At 47.2% G+C, this 17,422-nt stretch overlaps 1 non-coding gene across 1 annotated transcript; it reads right to left on the bottom strand.

The window, feature by feature from the left end:
- Positions 1-15,754: 15,754 nt before the first annotated feature.
- Positions 15,755-15,826, bottom strand: TRNAC-GCA. Its single transcript has one exon. It is a non-coding gene; the product is annotated as a tRNA-Cys (tRNA).
- Between the last annotated feature and the right edge of the window lie 1,596 nt (positions 15,827-17,422).

Here is a 17,422-nt window from a genome sequence, read left to right on the forward strand (position 1 = left end):
TCTCGAAGGAATGAAGCCACTTGGCTCCGGCTGGTCCTCACCATGGAAAAATAAGAGCCATGGTTGCCAGACGGTCTGAGCCCCACCACTCCTACAAGATAAACTAGATTTTTTTAAATGCAAAAATGCCTGATCTTTCAGTGTCGACAACATATTAATTTTAAAAAATGATGATGCTGTGCAGGTCAAATGAACACATATGGGAATAGTATCTGGCCTCTAGATACCTGGTCTGCTTTCTGTCTCTGGTTTATCTAATAAAGGACTCCTGGTCTCCAAGTGAAGGTACAAAAAATGTCAGAATCCACAGCTAAAGAAGGTGGAGTGCCAAAGAACTGATGCTTTTGAACTGTGGTGCTGGAGAAGATTCTCGAGAGTCCCTTGGACAGCAAGGAGATCAAACCAGTCAATCCTAAAGGAAATCAGCCCTGAATATTCATTGAAAGGGCTGATGCTGAAGCTCTAATACTTTGGCCACCTGATGCGAAGAGCTGACTTATTGGAAAAGATCCTGATGCTGGGGAAGATTGAAGGCAAAAGGAAAAGGGGGTGACAGAGGATGAGATGGTTAGATGGCATCACTGACTCAATGGACGTGAATTTGAACAAGCTCTGAGTGATGGTGGAGGACAGAGGAGACTGGTGAGCTGCAGTCCAAGGGGTTGCAAAGAGTTGGGACATGTCTTCACAACCGAACAATAGCAGCTATGAGAGGACTTGACTGGTGTAGATACATTTTTCTTCTACATCGGGAAATCTTTAAGAATGCACAGTGGAGCAGCTCTGATCCAAGATGCTCCCGGTTGGGTGTTTGAGGTCCTTTCCCAAGGCTGTAAAGCACTGTGCTCAGACCACTGGTTATGGGTCTGGGGGCTGGTGTTTTAACTGTCGCCAATGCAGATTGCCCCTGCCCATCACCCATTTATTACCTGTAAAATGAGAAGTGGATGGGGTGTGGGGATTTTAAAATGTGTGTGTGTGTGTTTAACACTCTTATTTAAAACTCAGGAATTCCCTGGTGGTAGGTCCAGTAGTTAGGATTCAGCGCTTATACTGGTAAAACCCCAAGTTCAATCCCTGGTCAGAGAACTAAGATCCTCACCAGCCACTTGGCAAGGTAGAACAGAAACAAAGCAAAACACCAAAAACAGAAACAGAAAAACCCCTCAAAACGCAGCAAATGAAGCAGATGAGTGAAGTGCTGTAGCCTCAAACTCACCCCCGCTCCCAGGCCATATGTCTTCCAGAACCTTCATGCCATTTCCCTCATGCTCCTCTAAGAGCCAGGCTGGGGGACACACGTCTGGACAATGCCTTTAAAGAGGGGGAACTTGGCCAGAGCCGCTTCTCAGTTAGAGATGAAAGTGAAAAGTCCAGAACTCCAGGCAGATTGTCTCCAAAGACAAAGCTTATTTTCCTGGTGAGTTAGAACTCCCACTTCCACTAAGCAAAGAATTACAGCCTAAAGAAACTGCAGGAACAGGAGATGTGGTCTCGGAGGAGGCATGGGTCCAGGTACTATTTGGCTGTCATTCATTAGTGAAAAATCACAAATTTAGTCCTGAGGACGTTGATGGAAAAAACAAGATGGATTACGGCCTACTGGCAAACCCGGCCCCAATGATGCAGGCTGTGTGCCGGTCCAGCCCCTCCTCCCATGCATTTGGCCTCCAGAAAAGCAGGGGTCTCAAAAGCTGATGTGAAGTCTTGAGGATAAACTTTGATAGAACCAGCAGAGGGAGACAGCCTTTGGAGTGAACCCCGTTCTCAGACAGCATTTGTCACAGGCACCTGGCACATTTGTGGAATTAGAATTGGAGCTAAGAGCCTCTTGTAGGTTGCAGTGGTGATGATGGCAACAGCTATGTTGGCCATTGTAAGTGGATTTCCTCTTCAGATCTGCACAATGACCCTTTGAGCAAATACTTTGACAAATTTCATGAATGAAGACCACCCTCCTACCCCCCTTCCCAGGGATGACAGAGCAGCAGAGTTGGGAGGAGAGAATTGGACTGCCCTGCCCCCGACCTGTTGCCCAGGCCACACTCAAAGCCCTTGATGCTCCTAAGAAGCCAATTCCTGCTTATCCTAGTGGCCTATTGCATTTGCAGGGGACTCTTGGCATTCTTATCCTTAATACCACTGACAGAATCCCTGCTTCCTGGGGGATGAACACGGAGATGAGATATGGTGGGGGTAGCCTTGAGCAGTTCACTGAGTCCTCTCTGCTCTCCCAGCCAATCCCAGGAGGTTCTGTTTTTCTCCCATCAGGGCTAGATCTGCAGAGACTTCTGGTTTGTCTTGTCTGTTCCACCTTTCCTGGAAGATTCTGGGTTAACTCAGAAGCTGAGTGCCAAGGCAGTGAGCACTAACAGTGCCTAATTGCCCAGGCTATGAATTGAATATATCCCCTCCAAATGTGTGCTTCCAAGCCTAAACACCCTATGCCGTGGAGTTAGGAGGTGGTCCTATGGGAGGTGATTAGGTCACGAGGGTGGAGCCCTTATGAACGGGATTAGTGCCTTTAATGAAGAGACACCAGGGAGATGGTCTTTCTGTCTCTCCCCCACATAAGGCACTGAGGCTACAACCAGACGACAGCAAAGCAGGGAGGGACTCTTACAGACACTGGATCTGCTGTGTCTTGATCTTAGATTTCCAGCCTCCAGAAGTGTGAGAAATAACTGTGTGCGTGTGCTCAGTTGCTCAGTCATGTCCCACTCTTTGGAACCCATGAATTACAGCCCGCCAGGCTCGTCTGTCCATGGAATGTTCCAGGTAAGAATACTGGAGTGGTTGCCATTTCCTCCTCCAGGATATCTTCCTGACCCAGGGGTTGAACCTGTGTCTCCTGAATTGGCAGGCAGGTTCTTTACCCTAATTGCCACATGAGAAGCCCTTTTGTTGTTTAAGCTAGGGGGTCCCCAACCACTCAGCTCTGGACCACAACTGGTCCATGACCTGTTAGGAATTAGGCAGTACAGCAGGAGGTGAACAGCAGGTGAGTGAGTGAAGCTTCATCTGTATTTACAACTACTCCCCATCACTTGCATTACCACCTAAGCTCTGCCTCCTGTCAGATCAGTGGCGGCATATTAAGTGTAATGCCCTTGAATCATCCTAAAACCATCCTGAAACCATCCCACCTCATCCCAGTCCATGGAAAAGTTGTCTCCCATGAAACCAGTCCATAGTGCCAAAGAAGGTTGGGGACCACTGGTTTCAGCTGCTCAGTTTCTGGGATTCTGGTTTAGCAGCCCAAACAGATTAAGACAGCTGGGCTTCATTCTGCAGGAAAGAAATGCAAAACTGGGTCCGTCTTTTGCTTTCCACTAGCTCTCCATGACCTTGTCACATCTCGGAGCCTCAGGAGACAGTCACGTGGGGAGTGTGACTCCTCCAGGTGCTGGGTGAGAGGGCCTGGGTTTCCCTCAAGGATCCCAGGAACGGCAGCTGGGAAGTCAGGGAAGGAAGGAGATCTGGACAGAGCAAGATGGGGCGAGGAGAGCCGAGAAAGGAGGCGAGGATCCGGCAGGGCTGCTGGCTCGAGGGCTCGGCCCGGCCTGGAGTGGCAGCACTGAAAGGGCTTTCCAGAAGCTGGTGTCTGGGGTTCAAAGCTGGTACCTTATTTCACAGACGAGGCCTTGAGGACCACGACAGCAGGGGACTCTGACCAGGGCCACGCAACGAGCAACGGTGCTGAGAAACAAGGGGCTGGAGTCAGGGCCCAACCATGGTCACGGCTGTGCCACCTCCTGGTTTATGTCACCTTGGGCTTCCCAGGTGGCACTGGTGATAAAGAATCTGCCTGCCAATGCCGAAAACATAGGCGATGCAGGTTTGATTCCTGGGTCAGGAAGATCCCCTGGAGGAAGGCACAGCAACGCACTCCAGTGTTCTTGCCTGGAGAATCCCATGGACAGAGGAGCCTGGTGAGCTGCAGTCCATAGGGTCGCAAAGAGTTGGTCATGATTGAAGGGGCTTAGCATGCTCGGGCAAACCAGACCTCTTGGAACCTTGCTGTCTCAGCTGCAAAATGGGAGTAAGAATGGGAGTAAGTTACAACATCTGTTGTAACATTTTGGTGAAGCTTGAATAGGTAAAAGCATGTTCAATACTGAGTATGCTGCCTGGAATGTTAATCATTCTCATTCTGCTATTATTAGTGGTTTCAGGGCCTTATTCTTTGAAACCATTAGTTCTTTCTCTTTATGGGTTTATGATTCAATTTAACAAATATTTACTGGATCCATACTGTGTACCCAGTAATGAGGTCAAACATATGGCAACTTGAAGGTTTTGGCCCGCTCCCCTGGAAACCTGCAGTTTCCACGTCAGGGCAGGAGTGGAAGAGATGGCGGTGAGTGTGGTTTTCATGGGAGGGGAAGAGATGGGACCTCTGGGCATGGGAGGAGCTAGAGAAGGAGGCTGGGAAGGGTGATCCTTGCAGCAGGGAAGACAGGAAAGGGAGTGGAACAAGGAGAAAGTTGGAGATGGGAGGAGCGTGCATGCTAAATCGCTTCAGTTGTGTCCGACTCTTTGTGACCCCGTGGACCGTAGCCCTCCAGGCTCCTCTGTCCATGGGGATTCTCCAGGTAAGAATACCGGAGAGGGTTGCCATACTCTCTTTCAAGGGATCTTCCCCATCCAGGGATTGAAACTGCATCTCTTGTGTCTCCTGCATTGGCAGGAGGATTCTTTACCACTTACACCACCAGGGAAGCCTGAGATGGGAGGGGGGCAGGGGTCTGAGGAGGCATTGTTGCTTGCCAACCTTGACCCCACAACCTCATCAGGGAGAGTCTTAGTAGGAAGGAGGCTGGGGCAGAGAAGAAACTGACAGAGATACAGTTGATGTCTCTTCCTGCCACTGAGTCAAGGCCTGTTGTGTTGTCCCGAGGGAAGAAGGGAGGGTGGGGTTTCCTTCAGAGCTTACACCCTAAAAGGGCACCCACGGAGGAGAGGTACACGGCTTTGTGCTCCTGGGGTGAGACTCCTGGCTCAGCCATTCCCTTGCTGTAATCTCTTTGGCTTCTTTAAGTCTCAGTGTCCTCATCTGCAAAGTGGGTCACTGATAGCACTGGCTTCCATAAGGTGTTGAAAGGGTCACATGGGGAAATACATAGAAATGCCTTATGCCCATGCTTTTTAAAGTTCTTTTTCCTTTTTTTTTTTTTTAAGAAAAACAATTTAATTGATAATTGCTTTACAGAATTTTGTTGTTTTCTGCCAAACATCAACATGAATCAGCCATAGGTGTACATATGTCCCCCTCCTCTTGAACCTCTCTCCCACCTCCCTCCCCATCCCACCCCTCTAGGTTGTTACAGAGCCCTGGTTTGGGTTCCCTGAATCATACAGCAAATTCCCACTGGCCATCTGTTTTACATATGGACTCTAGAGTGCAGGCCCAGTGGGTGTGCCACGCAGGCTTTAGCTACCCTGGGGCATGTGGGATCTTCCAGGACCAGGGGTAGAACCTGTGTCCCCTACATTGGCAGACAGACCCTTAACCACTGTACCACCAGGGAAGCCCCTGAACACATGTTTAATACGTACTTACTCTTCTGTTTGAGGGTTTGGTGTTCTCATATTTAAAAGAGGAAGATTATAGCAGTCTTCCAACTCTGGAAAGAAAATGAAAAGGGCCATGTGTGGGAAAGTCATTTGAAAATGTAAACTTGCAATAACTCTTATTGTTGGAGGAAACTTCAGTCCGGTTTTGTTGGGGAGATGGGAACATTAGGGACATGGGGAACTTTATGTGTTGAGTTAGAAGAATAAGATACAGAATCACATGCTGGGTTTCGAAAGTTAAAAAAAAAAAGGTCCTAAATAAAACTGTGTGTTTTCCCAAAAAATTTGTGGAAAGAGCATAAAATCCCCTTCACTGGTCTCTGGTTTAATAAAAGAAAGGGAAACTTGATTTATGGGCTTGCCAACCCTATCGACAACATGCAATAACATCAGTGAGATTGGGGAGCCATTCTGGGCAAATAAACCTTTCAAAGTGGGTGCGGGCTCCTTGTGTCTCTAATCACTGGTGCCTATAATCCATGAAACACATGTGAAGTGATTTTTCTAGTGGTGATAAGCAGGCGCACATATCTCTAATACGTGTCCACATGTGTTCTGCCCATCACCTTACTGATGGTGAGTCTTTGGAAATTGTGTTTCCAAATGCTCCAGTTTGGGTATGATACTTTATACCAGCTGAGAACTCTGTGTATTTGTGGAGAGGGCAGATTACTACTTTTTGAATTTTCCATTGTGAATTTCAGCCTGCAGAAATTCAGACCATCTGCTCCTCAGTGATGAACTTCCCTGTGATCCGACTCCTTGGTGGTTTGGTGGTAAAGAATCCGCCTGCCAATACAGGAGATACAGGAGACATGGGTTCAGTCCCTGGGTCGCGAAGATCCCCTGGAGGAAAAATTGGCAGCCCACTCCCGTATTCTTGCCTGGAGAGTCCCATGGACAGAGGAGCCTGGAGGGCTGCAGTTTATAGCATTGCAAAGAGTCTGACACCACTGAGTGACCACATATGCAGCATATTGAATATAAGGAGGATTTCTCTGACCTTCAGGAGGTGTGTGGTGGTTGTGACTGGATTGAAAGGCAGATGTGCGATTAGAAGCTGATGAAAGAGGGGCTAGGGAGGGAATCCCCTGGTGGTCCAGTGGTTAGGACTCTGTGCGTTCACTGCTGAGGCCTGGGTATGATCCCTGGTTGAGGAACTAAGATCCTGAAAGCCATGCAGTTTGGCTGAACAAACAAAAAACACCCCAAACAACCTCCCCCCACCCCTGCCAACAAAACCCTTAAAAGAAAGAGGCTAGGGAGCGGGATGGGAGGGTGGAGGGCGCATCTGTTCCAGTGCAAAGTCTTTGCCACCACCTGTGCCTCCACAATTCTCATCAGTTCCGACATTATGTTAGTGCAGACCCTACAGGTTTGGTGGCTCAGTTCCACAATCCCACCCACCGCTTCAGACACCAGTTGAAGTCCTGGGTCCCCAAGCTACTCGCAGTTCTGTCTGATAACAACCGGGGGGTCCTGTGACCCTCCTTCAAGTTTCTATAATTTGTTAGAGTAACTCAGATTGTTCAGGAAAAGGCTATACTTACAATCATTGCTTTCTTTCATTTAAAAATGCTTTTAAAAAGAATTTCTCTAAATTAGGAGCTAATTACTTGACAATATTGTGATGGTTTTGGCCAAACACTAGCATGAATTGGCTGTAGGCACTGTGCCCTCGCTCCTGAGACCCCCTCCGCCTCCCTCCCAGCCCCATCCCTCCAGACTGTCACAGAGCACCGGCTGTGGGTTCCCTGCATCGTACATCAAACTCCCACTGGCTGCCTGTTTCACATATGGCAATGTATACATTTCAGTGCTATTCTCTCAAATCATCCCACCCTCTCCTCCCACTGAATCCAAAAGTCCAAAAGTCTGTTCTTTAGATCTGTGTCTCCTTCGCTGCCCTGAATGTAGGATCATTGGTACTGTCTTTCTAGATTCTGTATATATGTGTCAACATACAGTCTTTGTCTTTCTCTTTCTGACTTCACTCTGTATAAAAGGCTCTAGGTTCCTGCACCTCATTAGAACTTATTCATTTTCTCTCATCTTTGCAGGGAGAAAGGAGATCTTAGCTTCATTTTATTCTCTAAAAAATTGGGATCTATGGTTGCTTTATAACAATGCTGTGTTAGTTGCTGCTGTACAATGAACTGAAGCAGTTAGAAATGTGAAAGTGAAAGTCGCTCAGTCGTGTCTGACTCTTGACAACCCCATGGACTATACAGTCCATGGCATTCTCCAGGCCAGAATACTGGCGTACGTAGCCTTTCCCTTCTCCAGGGGCTCTTCCCAAACCAGGGATCGAACCCAGGTCCCCCACACTGAAGGCGGATTCTTTACCAGCTGAGCCACAAGGGAAGCAGTGGTATGTATACATATATCCCCTCCCTCTTGGGCCTCCCTCCCACCACCTCCACATTCCATCCATCTAGGTCACCATCTTCTTAGAAAAGATAAAGAGCAACCAAATGAAGAGATGTACAGGGCAGCAAGATCTGGGTGGGGGTGTGGTGGGAGGGCAGGGTGGCAGGTGCAGAAGTTTCTGTCCCAGTGGCATCAGGGCATGCCAGTGCATAGTCACCAGCCTGGAAGCCCCCTAGCCTTGATGTTTCAGGTTTCATCTGGGGTTTCATCACGTGGGTGGACTGGAGTCGGCCACTGGTGACGTAAGTCAGCTCGGTCTCCAGCCCCTCCTAGAGATGGGGGGTGGGTGGGGTTGGAAATTCCAATGCCAATCAGTTGCCACACAGGCTCTGCTCTTTTAGAACCTGAGCATCTTTTCTTGGTGAAGTGAGGACGGTGACAGGACCTGTCCTTGAGGATCGTCATCAGGTTTGATAGATGAGGCTGGTGAAGGCTGGATAGCCTGCTACCACGGGAGCTCTGAAGGGCAGGATTCTGTGTGATGCCTTGAGCCAAAGCGGATGGATGGACAGCACCACCGCCGTTCTGTTGACACAGCCCCCAGACTGCCCTTAAAGCTCTGAAGAGGCACAGTCAGGACACGCAACTTCGTCAGTATTTGGCATTTGTTGTCTTGAGGGAATGTCTTAGTTGAAAATATAAATAGTGTGGAGACCAGTGAGGATGAGGGTCGCTGGAAATTAGTCTGAGTCCTAATGACTCAGTCCTAATGATGGGCTGTTAGGGGAATGGCATTTTCGGGCCTTTTCCTTACTGGATTGATTCTGGGAGGAAAGGCCGGGTCCTTCCTCTAACACCTCGTGTCCAGGACTGTGAGGGACCATCTGGGTCTAGATAGGCCCTACAATTGACCCGGATGGCCTTTCTTAAATTGTGATTGTCATTATTACCCTCATTGTTTCTCAGGAGGAGAAATGAGCTCCTCAAACACTTTGCCATATTTCATTCTTAAGAAGTTGAGTTGATAATTGTGATTAGAAGTAAAACAAAACAAAAATGAAAACCAGAACAAAAACAAAAAAGTATCTCTTGAGTGTAAAATATGCATCGAGTTGTACCCAGTTTTCCCCTCACTTCATCCTCACCTGGGCAATGTCACCGCTGAGACTGGCCTGGAAGCCCCGGGACTATGAAGAGGAAGTACAGCATCAGGCCTTTGAGCAGCTTGGTGAACAGACAGTCTTCAGGAGATGGGACTCCTAACCCCAGCTGTGCCCGTACATGCCTGAGCACTCTTGGAAAACGAGGGTTCAGTTTTGGGACCGTGGTCCCTCAATGCAAACCAAGAGGACTCCATCAGATGGCACTGACTCTTGAGTTTTCCAGTTCTCACCATGAGTGATGTTGCTTCCTGAGCATTTAGCACATGCCAGGCCCAGAGTCAGCTCTTCCTAGCCTCATTCTCCTTGGCGATGACTTCAGGAAGCAGCACCTTAAGCATCCTTTACAGGTGAGGAAATTGAGGCTCAGAAGCTGAGTCCACGGAGTGACAGAGAAGAAGCTAGAAAGCATTCAGGGAAAACTGGCTTCAGTAACAACTACAGACCAGTGTCGAGAAACCCCAACAGAAAGGGCCAGGTGTCGGGTGGTGGAAGATATCTGGCTGCTGCTGCTGCTAAGTCACTTCAGTCGTGTCCGACTCTGTGCGACCCCATAGACGGCAGCTCACCAGGCTCCGCCATCCCTGGGATTCTCCAGGAAAGAACACTGGAGTGAGTTGCCATTTCCTTCTCTAATGCATGAAAGTAAAAAGTGAAAGTGAAGTCGCTCAGTCGTGTCTGACCCTCAGCGACCCCATGGACTTCAGCCCTCCAGGCTCCTCCATCCATGGGATTTTCCAGGCAAGAGTACTGGAATGGGGTGCCATTGCCTTCTCCGAAGATATCTGGAAAGTTCTACAAAAAGGGGGAGAGAGAGACCACCCCTGTCCCCACACCAACCTCCTGCATAAGAGACTCTTCCTGGTTCAGGGCTGGCCCTGGCATCCTGGTCATTCTCTGGCCAGGAGAAAGGGCAGGTCCCTGGGTAATTCAGGAGCCTTGGTGATGGCCCTCCATGAGGAAACACTGGACCTTTGCCCTGGGAGTGATCACAACATAAACAATCAAGGTGACACGGAGCAGAAGTGAGAACCGCGGCAAGGTTATCCTAAGAAAAACAGAGCAGCTTTGTCTGTGGGCTGTGGGAGGAGTGAGTCCTGAAGCTTTTGAACCTGCTCTTTGCACAGCCTGTCCCCCTGGGGATTATCTTGCAGGCAGGAGGGAGGCAAGGGAGCAGAGAATTGAAACCATTTGGTCTTGGGGCTGAGACTGTGTTTTGTGGATTTGGCAAAGAAATGTTTAGTCGTTATTTCTTATTAACCCTTGCTTGGAAAACAGGGCACTCATGCTTTGTGTGCGTGGAAAGGCATGGTAGCTGGCAAAGTCTACCTGATCGAGGAGACCCGGGCACTTATTTTCCTTTTTGTTGTTGATTAATTGCTAAGTCGTGTCCGACTCTTTTGTGACCCCATGGACTGTAGCCCACCAGGCTCCTCTGTCCATGGGATTCTCCAGGCAAGAATTCTGAAGTGGATTGCCATTTCCTTCTCCAGGGGATCTTCCTGACCCAGGGATCAAATCCCCATTGTCTGTATCTCAGGTGGATTCTTTGCCACTGAGCCACCAGGGAAGCCCCCTTTACCTTTTTAGTAGATGACAATATTGTGTCACCTCCACTGGTTGGGGGGGGTTGCATTCAATGCACAGGTGGTTGCCAAAGCAAGAGATGATTCTTTTCCATTTTGCCTCTTGAGTGCCTTACTTTCCTATCTCATGTTCCCTCAGTACTGCATCTCCCACCTCTATCCCCCACCTCACCCACCTCCTCACAGCAAGGAGATCAAACCAGTCCATCCTAAAGGAAATCAACCCTGAATATTCATTGGAAGGACTGATGCTGAAGCTGAAACTCTAATACTTTGGTCATCTGATGTGAAGAGCCAACTCACTGGAAAAGATCCTGATGCTGGGAAAGGGCAAGAGGAGAAGGGGGCGACAGAGGATGAGATGGTTGGATGACATCATTGACTCCATGGATGTGATTTTGAGCAAATTCAGGGAGAGGGTGAAGGATAGGGAAGCCTGGTGTACTGCAGTCCATGGGGTTGCAAAGAGTAGAACATGACTGAGTGACTGAACAACAATAACAACACCATCAATAAACACATTTCTAGACAGAAATGGTGGTACTTTCAGGCTTTGTATGAAGGTTGGGGTCAGAACTGGCCCACCCCATGGAGAAATCTGAGTACCTTCTTGCGGGTGGCAGGTCCCTGGATCTCTGAACTGTGGAGGATCCCAGCCCATGGCTGGTGAGCTGGTAACCCTAGTAGCAACCCAATGACCATGGGGGTTGGTAGGGGCTTAAAAAACTGATTAAGATAAGAATGAGGTTCCAGAACAAAACTCTTGGAGGAGGGGTGATTTATCAATAGCATCACAAATAACATTCATGGAAGAAGAGAAAATGCTCAGCATTATTATTATTATTATTATTTTTAAGAAATCTGGTCTCTAACAACATTTATAAACCTCTTCACCAACTGAACACCCTTGGGTGGGGGGTTGGTGAGGGACTTGAAAACTCTTTTAAGAATCTTACCAACTGCATTCTTAGATTTTCTTTTTTCTCATCTAGTAGAAAGCCTCAATGATCATTATGGTTTGCATCGTCTATTGATCGGATTTGAGTTAAAACCTCAAAAATGTTCCCTTAGGTCGGCTGACTTTTCTTTCTTAAAAAATAGAGGTTTTGCTTGTCAAAAGTTGGTGCAAAATAGAATCAAAGACAAATTATGAAGGTTTAGAGAGAAACCCAATGACGAAGGAAGATGGCTAGACACCCATGTCTGCATAGGGAGAAACAGAGCGAGACTGTGGCATCACACTTCAGGATGATGGCTGCTCTAGAAACCCAGCAGAGCCTGGGGTCATCACCAGGAGTAGGCAGAGCGCACACTTGTGTGTAACCTGAACATTATTAGTATTTGTTGTTGTTGTTTAGTCACTCAGTTGTGTCTGACTCTGCGACTGTAGCCCTCCAGGCTCCTCTGCCTGTGGGATCCTCCAGGCAAGAACACTGGAGTGGGATGCCATTTCCTTCTCCAAGGGATCCTCCCAACCCAGGGACTGAATTCGGGTATCCTGCATTACAGGCAGATTCTTTACCATCTGAGCTGCCAGGGAAGCCATTATTATTATTTATTAAAAAATTTATTTATTTGGCTGTGTTGGGTCTTAGTTGTGGCAAGTGGGCTTTGCTGCCCCACAGCATGTGAGATCTTAGTTCCCTAACCAGGGATCAAACCTCCATCCCCTGCACTGGAAGGGAAGTTCTTATCATTATTATTTTTCATGAAGCTTGAAGAATTAGCTCTGCCTTTATTGACAAAGAATCACTGAAACATCATTTTTTGAACAAGAACAAACACCAGAACTCTGGTTTCCCTTTGGAGAGATTGTGGATCTGCTGGGTGGGAGAAGGTGAGGGGCAAGTTGGTGCAGGGTTGTCAACAGAAGCATCTCTGCGCAAGTGTCTTCCTCCCAGGGCAGAACCATCAGATGCTGCTTCTGGTTGTAACCACCTACCACGGAAGAGTGCTATCTGTCTTACTCACTGAGTTAGGTTCAGTATGCCAATTTATTTAAATCGTAAACTCAGTCACTGGATCTAACTGGCTGGGTGAGTAAAGTGAGGTTCAGAAGGGCTGAGTCACCTCTTTGAGGCTACCCAGCTGTGAGCAGTGGACGTGGGAGTAGACTCAGGTGATGTCTCTGCTCCCCGAACTGCTGTTCAACCTGTCCAGAGCCCCCTCACCGCCACCCCCACTTCCCTGTCCCACAGAGTAGTCATTAGATACACCCAACCAAGCCATGCTCCTTACCTACCCAGGACAGTCTGCCCTTGAAAAGTTCTCCCTGGGACAAAAATCATTTTCTGAGCGTGGTTGTAATTCAGTTTTATAAAACAGCAGAACTTGGGGCTGAGAATGAATACAATGTTTTTAAAGCCCAAGTGAGCCTCCTGAAAAGAGCATCATTTACAGTGGATGAAATTTTGTTGCTTGTAATCATTTTCATTAAAAAACTCAAGATTAGTCTTTTTATTAGCAATGCGATGATTTGGGGTGGGGGGGAGGAATCAGACTTAGAGGGCTTCCTAAGTGCTACTGGTGGTAAAGAACCTGCCTGCCAAAGCAGGAGACATAAGAGATGTGGGTTTGATCCCTGGGTCGGGAAGATCCCTGGAGAAAGGAATGGTTACCCACTCCGGTATTCTTGCCTGGAGAATCCCATGGACAGGGGAGCCTGGTGGGCTATAGAATGATGCACTTTACCCTCCGTGCATTGGATTTGACATCCTTAAGATTATTTCTACAGAAATGAACTCTGTCTTGAAGAACTTGACCTTGGGAATCTGTAGGGGTGACTTGAACTTGGGATACCAGGAGGTGGCAGAGCGTAGAGGTGCAGTGTTAGTTGCTCAGTCTTCTCCAACTCTTTGTGACCCTATGGACTGTAGCCCCCCTGGCTCCTCTGTCCATGGAGTTCTCCAGGCAACAATACTGGAGTGGGTATCCATGCCCTTCTCCAGGGGATCTTCCCTACCCATGAATCGAACCAATGTCTCCTGCACTGCAGGTAAATTCTTTACCATCTGAGCCACCAGGAAAGCTCAGAGGTGCAGCATGAGGGGGCAAAATGCCCAGCTCCACTACTGCCCAGGGGTGGCAACTTGCAAGGTGCCTGCTTTCTTGTGCCTCAGTGTTCTCATCTGTAAACTGGGGATGATGATAGTAACATATGCTTCATAGGTTTACTGGGAGGGTTAAACAAGTTCATAATACAGAGGGTGGTGACCACTGCCTGACCCGTAGTGTATGCTCAACTGAGCTAATTAGTGATGCCATCGAGTGACTGTGACAGTTCCAGGGAGCAGTAGAATCCAGTACTGGAGTTGCAGTGTCACACACTTGCCTTCCAAAAGCTACCTAACATTTCCCCTGGTCGTCTTTAGAGACGCTTAAAGTCAAGTCCATGTATGCACATTCCTTCCTTTTGTGCTATCAGAAAGAAAGGAGTTGGATGGAGTTCAGAACTATGAGGAGGAGGCCAGTGAGATAACGTTTTCCATGTGGACCGAGTCCGCTCTTCTAAATGGTCTGTCTCTGATACTCAGAGAAGCAGCTGCTCCATCTCAGCAGGACCAGCCCTTGATCCCTCCTGGCACAGCTGATGAGGGGGAATCCTGGTTGTGCTTTTTGACTTTGCTCTCGGGTTCTGCTCAGCCTCACTCTCACCTGCCCTGCTGTCTCCTCACACTCCTGCTGGTGCTTTCTGGATAGCCTTTCCAATACTTTGTTGTTTTTTTTTTTTTTTTGGTGAACCATTTAATTTCAGTGTAACATACATAGAGAACAACGTGTGTATCGAGCTGAATTATGAGAGTTAGCAAGCGACCCCTAGATAAAGACTTTGAGCGTTACCAGCACCCAGTATACTCCCTTCCTGTCTCCTTCCAAGCTTCACCTCCTCCGAAGGTAACCACCAGTCTCTCTTCCCTCACAATAGATTGATGTTGCTGGTTTTATTACACTCTGGATAAATGCAGCCATACAGTATGTGATCTTTTGAACTTGGCTTCTGTTGCTTCATATTCCATCTGTGGAAGCCCTCTAGGTTGTAGTCAGTTCCTTCCTATTGCTATTGAATTCTGTTTATTCATCCATTCTTCCTTTATGGACAATTGAGGTAGTTTTCAACTTTGGACCGTTATGGATAATGGTGCCGAGCATGTCTTTGGGCAGATACACATTGGCGTACCTGTTGGGTCTATATCTCGGAACAGAATGATTGTCATAGAGATGTTTATGCTCAGCTTTGGTGAACATTGCCTAACAGTGGTCCTAAATGGTTGAACTAACTGATAGCCCCACTTAGTGTACGAGTGTTTCTTTGCTGAACATCCTTACCAACACTTGGAACTATTCTTTAATTTGCATTTCTCTAATGACTAAGGATACTGGGCATCTTCTTAGATGTTTGTTTACCATTTGAATATTATTTTGTGAAGTTCCTGTTTACATTATTTGCAAAATATTTGATTTCAGTCATTGGTCTTTACCTGGTTTGGAGTGTGTCCTTATAAATTCTGAATATGAATCCTCTGTTGGATACATTTGCTACAGCTAGTGTGTGGTTTGCTTTTTTTTCCTTTCTGATGGTGTCTTTGTTTTGGGAACAGATATCCTAAATTTTGGTTTATGTAGGACCTTACTGTTTTATACAGTTAGCAATTGCTTACATTTACCCACACATATACCTTTTTCCTTGCTTTTCTTTGACTTTGTGATTTTCTTTTCTTTTTTTATGGGGGAACATTTTCCTTTTGCTAAAGAATTTCTTCTAGTATTTCATTCACTGTGGGTTTCCTCTTCTTTTATACAGTTGCATTATGACCTACTCCTTTTTTGCATTTGAAAATGAAAGTATAGCTGTTTTACAATGTTGTGTGAATTTCTGCTGTACAGCAAAGTGACTCTCTATATACATATACACCTTCCTTCTTTAAAATATTTTTTCCATTATAGTTTATCCCAAGGTGAAAGTCGCTCAGTCATGTCTGACTCTTTGCAACCCCATGGACTATATAATCCATGGATTTCTCCAGGCCAGAAAGGCCACACCTTTCCCTTCTCCAGGGGATCTTCCCAACCCAGGAATTGAACCAGGGTCTCCTGCATTGCAGGCAGGTTCTTTACCAACTGAGCCATCAGGGAAGCATAGTTTATCCCAGGAGAATGGATATAGGTCCCTATGTAGGACCTGTTGCTTATTCATTCTAAATGTGATGATTTGCAGAAACTGACTCCAAACTTCCAGTCCATGCCCTGTCTCCTCTCTTCCCCCTCAGCAGCCACAAGTCTTCTCGTCCATGTCTTGGCTATCATGAATAGTCCTGCAATGAGCATACAGGGCGTGTTTCTTTTTGAAGTATGGTCTTCTCTGGATATATGCCCAGAAGTGGAATTACGGGATCGTATGGTAACTCTGTGTTTAGTTTTTTTTTAAAGAACTTCCCTAGTGTTCTCCATAGCAGCTGCACCAACTTACACTCCCACCAAATGGGTAAGAGGGTTCCTCTTTCTCCACACCCCCAGCATGTATTATTTGTAGACTTTTGGAAGATGGCCATTCTGACCAGTGTGAGGTGGTCCCTCATTGTAGTTTTGATTTGCATTTCTCTATTAATTAGTGAAGGTGAGCATTTTTCACGTGCTTTTTGGCCATCTGTGGGGCCTGGTGGGCTGCCGTCTATGGGGTCACACAGAGTCGGACACGACTGAAGCGACTTAGCAGCAGCAGCATGTCTTCTTTGGAGAAATGTCTATCTAAATATTCATTTGCCTAGTTTTCAAGTAAGAAGTCCTTTTCATGGCAGCCTTTTCCTGCAGTGTGAACTCAACCTTCCTTAAACCTGTTTCCTCTGAGGAAAAGATACTATGGGTTTCACCCTTGCCTCCATCTGCTCCAGGTGGCCAACCTCTGATGGACTCCTCAGAAAGTCAGTGTCAGGGATCCCTCATCTGAACCAGTTACGGTGATGGATGTGTATGAAAGGTCTGGCACCCGCATCCATCTGGACCTCAGGGTCCACTAACTGAAGCATGTTGGGACAGAAGCCTGTCTTAGGCTCTGTTTCTCCATCTACACAGTGGGGACTTATTGCTTCAAATAATAAATGAAATGATACTTGTAATGGGCAGGGCAGAGTATCCAACTCAACACATGTTAATGGCTGGTACTGCCACAGTCACTGAGACACGGTAAATATTTAATTGCCATTTCTTCCTTCTTAGCCTAGAGGTGTTTGAATAACAAGGCAGACTCTGATTTCTCTCTTCAGCAATCACAGGAAGAATCTAAGTGTGAAAGTCCTCTTCTGACGCCCCCATGGTTCCCAGCAGATGTTGGCAGAATGGGCCTCATGGAAAAACCATTGCAAGCACCCCCTACATTTGGAAAGTTTGATCTGTGCCATTTCATTTTTACGAAAGACCTACACTAGTACCCGTTTTTGCTCATCAAAGGAAATCCCAAGAGGATTTTTACTTTTTCGGAAAAAGGCAAAAAGTGAAAATAACGATCAGCGCTGGTTTTGCATTGAGCTTTTAGAGGCAGCACGGAACCCAGCAGCTAGAGTAGCACCACCAAGCGACTTCGCTGGGAGCTACATCCAGCGTCTCAGCGTCAAGCCGCCATTGCTTTGAACTGTGTCTGCCAGCCTCCTTGGTTGATCTCGATTTATTTTTGTATGCAGGTCAGGAAGCAACAGTTAGAACTGGACATGGAACAATAGACTGGTTCCAAATAGG

This window comes from Bison bison, unplaced genomic scaffold (genome assembly GCF_000754665.1).
Source record: "Bison bison bison isolate TAMUID 2011002044 unplaced genomic scaffold, Bison_UMD1.0 scf7180017864508, whole genome shotgun sequence".
NCBI classification, from domain to species: Eukaryota; Metazoa; Chordata; class Mammalia; order Artiodactyla; family Bovidae; genus Bison; species Bison bison.